General features: G+C 33.3%; 1 long non-coding RNA gene across 1 annotated transcript in view; it reads right to left on the bottom strand.

Annotated features, from left to right (window-relative positions):
- Nucleotides 1-522: 522 nt before the first annotated feature.
- LOC118767153 overlaps nt 523-4,110 on the bottom strand; it is a 25,588-nt gene continuing 22,000 nt past the window's right edge. Inside the window, exon 5 of the long non-coding RNA XR_005003054.1 lies at nt 523-604. This is a non-coding gene — a long non-coding RNA (uncharacterized LOC118767153). The remainder of the gene's footprint in view (nt 605-4,110) is intronic.

Genomic DNA, 4,110 nt, shown 5'->3' with positions numbered 1-4,110 from the left:
ACGGATATGCATATGTTTGTATACGTGCGTTTATATATGTATATATATGTATGTGCATGTACGTACAAATGTTTGTACGTATGTAAACATTATTAACGCAGGTGGTTTATGTCTATGTATCGTGAGAATATGATTGTGTATATTTTCTTCATTTTTTTTTTATATTTTACTTTTCCTACCTATTAAAGTAACTTCCCTATTATCCAATTGTCTTTCATGATGTCTATTGCTACTAATAGCCACTAATATGTCATATTTCAGTTTTCTTTCAAGATTTCTTGACAATAGAGAAAGATCATGTTTCTAACCTACATCCAGGGCTCTTTCATTGGTATTTGAACATGAAAAACGGGGTGTTTTGTGTGTATGCCTAAGTGCAGATTTGTATGTTTTGCATTTTGTCTGACTTCTCATGCATATACTTGCATATCTAGACATGCCCATATACACTTAAATGATAAAATTCTGGCAAGTTTTACAGATTTTACAATTCCTGTAATAGGTTCGATCTGTAGAATGCAAATCAATTCTCCCCTTTTTGGATTTGAGAAGCCTCATTTCTCAAGATTCGTGTTTAAGCTGTATGTTACTTATCCCAGTGCCCCTATAATTACATGCATGTATGTACATACACACAAATCAAACCACCACCACCACCAACACCATCAGAGTGTCGTCGTCATCATCATCATCGTCATCATCATCATCATCATCATCATCATTATCATCATTATCATCATCATCACTACCACGACGACCACCACTACCACCGAAAAACCACAGCAAACGTTATTCTGATATTGGCGTTCGAATCTTATGAAGATATTAAGAATGAATAAATAAGAATGGATAAATCCTTATTGCAGTTAGATTCTCACGAATTATCTGTTTAGTATATATGGTTTCACTTCCGCAAATATTGTGTTTGTTTCTAAAGAACAAAGAGTCTTGTTTTTCTCATGGCTTCCTTGGAGTAGCTGTGGACGATTAGATAAGCTGTATCTTAAATTCACTTATGCGGGTGTATCTCCCGTATTCAGAATTCAGATGGTTTAAGAATGAAGAAATCCGGCGATAAGGGAAAGCAAAAGCGTTCAAAAACAAACGTTTTAATTTGTTGTAGTATATTGAGAATAAGTAGACACGTTATTATTTATAGCATCGATGTTTTGCGAGTACCCAGAAATTATTATATAAGGAATTATAAATAGATGTAGGAGTGGCTGTGTGGTAAGTAGTTTGCTTACCAGCCCCATGGTTCCGGGTTCAGTCCCACTGCGTGGCACTTTGGGCAAGCGGCTTCTACCATAGCCTCGGGCCGACCAAATCCTTGTGAGTGGATTTGGTAGAAGGAAACTGAAAGAAGCCCGTCGTATATATGTATATATATGTATATGTGTGTGTGCGTGTATGTTTGTGTTTGTCCCACTAGCATCGCTTCACAACCGATGCTGGTGTGTTTATGCCCCCGTCACTTAGCGGTTTGGCAAAAGCGACAGATAGAATAAGTACTGGGCTTACAAAGAATAAGTCCCGGGGTCGAGTTGCTCGATTAAAGGCGGTGCTCCAGCATGGCCGCAGTCAAATGACTGAAACAAGTAAAAGAGAGATGAACTTTTTCGGCCACAAATTTTGATTATGAGTTTTCAGATGTGAATTGCGAATTTCATTGAATTCACGCCGAACTGATTAAGCATTCTACAGAATATGAAGCACATTCATGTTTATACCAATTTACAGGCCTGGAGCATTAAATATCATGTACAGTCCTTCTAATATAATAACGAGCGTTGTGTTTTTATATATATGTTTGTCCAAAATTAGGCAGAAGGTAGTGGCAGAAAGAGTAGCATAAGTGAAGGGAAAGGAGAGAAAATAGTAATGCAGTATAGGAGAAGTAGTGAGAGTAATAGCCATAACTCAGAGAGAGTGAGAGAAAATAATGGCAATGAGAGAGAAGAAGCGGCAAAGAGACCGTCGTATCTACTATAATGATATTTTTGTGTTTTTCTCCGTCACAACATATGAATGAGTTAGAAAGGGGTGATAGATATAATAAGGAAGGAAAGGGGGATGGCAAACTGGTAGTGGGATGATGGAAATTCTACAGTGAAAAATAAAGTCAAACAGCTTTTCAACTCTATGTGAATGTATGTGTGTGTATGCAAAAGTGAGGTATGTGAAAGCGTGTGTGTGTGCAATGGAAGTGGTATGCTGCATATTCAACGCTGTAAAGGAAAATCAAACAGCGTTTCAACTCTGTGTGAGTATATGAGTGTATGTGTGTACGTGTACAACGAAAGTATGTGAAGATTTGTATGTGTGAACCAGTGTTCTTTCAGTAAAAACCGATGATCGATGTCACATCTTAAAAGAAAACCACCAGATAACATTGACAAGTGTATTAATTTAATTTTCCATCCATAATTTATCCCGTATTTAGTCACGGCCAGCTTTATACGGCCTTAAGGCGTACAAGAGGGAAGGAAACTTAAAAATTCTTTTGAAGGAAACAAGCAGTCAAAGGATGTTAGTTGCAGAGAGATTTTTCATTAAAAAATTTGGTAATAAACTAATTATAGAAGTAAAAACTTTGTTTTGTACCTTATTTATATATAAAACACTACAGTTAGCCCTCATTTTTGACAGCACGGGGCCAGCTAGTTTGTAAAAGTTCTACACAAAGTTTTTCCATACAATTCCCACTACAATGCATGTGTCAACACGAAGCTATAGACAACATCATTTCCAAAAGATTCTACACAGTGAAAAGTGAAAAAGAACTCAATACGTAATGATTGTGAGTCGAATCTGTTAAACGTTCGGTCATACTGCTCCTACAATATTTAAGTACTTGTAAATTGTTTTACTTCAAAGACGATGTAGCTAACGTTTAAAGTTTACTAATGTTTAATTGAGTTATAGTTCAGATTTGGCTTACATTTAAGTAAAATATCTGAAATATGTCTAATAACAGTACATAGAGAAAGGAATAAACATCCTTCCAAAATATCAAATAGCAAAGTAGTAAAATGATTTTAACAGAAAAAAAAAATATGTTCTTTATCCCAGCTGTAAAATGCCCACTTGATCTAACTGAATGTAAAATTCAACAAGCCATCTAGAGACTACACTAATGCGTTTCTCCTTTGAACAGAATATTAAATATAAAAAATACGCGAAAAACAAAAGCATAAAACAATATATGTATACGCACTCTTAGGATTTTTATGAGAATAATAAGGAAAAAAGCTTATACATAAAGGAATATTAAGGCTCTTAAAAATAGAAGCATACAACTGTATTTTGCAAGTAACCAGGAAGACAATGGCAAATGGAAAGTATAAAACAAAACTATCAAAACAAAATAATCAAATATGCACAGCTGAATAGCATTGCATCGTTTGTTTGCAGAGTTACGACTTAAGAAAAAAATACTGTATAATTTAATAAAACGAGCGAAAGAAATGTAAACAAAAAAGTTAAAATTTCCTCAAACATGAAAAATTGAGTTATTTTACATTTATCTTATTCTGCTTTACTTCGTGGAATTCTTTCTTGTATTCTTTTTTTAATTTTTTTTTTTTTCAAAGAGAATTTATAAATTTTCGTAAATTTCACTGGAAATTCTTTGAAAGGCTTAATTCCCTTGAGACTGACAGCTAAGACTAAATATCAAAATATTGTGGTTACAGAACTTTAATGTTAAAAGAATACAAAAAGGCAATACAGCTATAGCATCAAAAGTTAATAATAATAATAATAATAATAATAATAATAATAATAATAATAATAATAATAATAATAATAATAATAATAATAACAAGAAGAAGAAGAAGAAGAAAAGGAAGAAGAAGAAGAAGAATATTGATGATGATTTTATGATGATGATGATGAAAATAATAATAATAAAAATAAAAATATTTAACATAAGAATGAGAAGGAAGTGGGGAGGAGGAAGAGGAAAGATATTTATGATGATGATGATGATGATGTAGCTGCTGAAGGGTATGTGGATGATGATGTACAATGTACAAAAGATGAAAGTCGGCTTCATACATTTGCCATTTATATATAATATATATATGCATTATTTGATATATACATATG

Source organism: Octopus sinensis, linkage group LG19, assembly GCF_006345805.1.
Source record: "Octopus sinensis linkage group LG19, ASM634580v1, whole genome shotgun sequence".
In the NCBI taxonomy this organism is placed as follows: domain Eukaryota; kingdom Metazoa; phylum Mollusca; class Cephalopoda; order Octopoda; family Octopodidae; genus Octopus; species Octopus sinensis.
The sequence above is the reverse complement of the archived record's forward strand: the minus strand, read 5'-3'. Positions and strand labels throughout refer to the sequence as shown.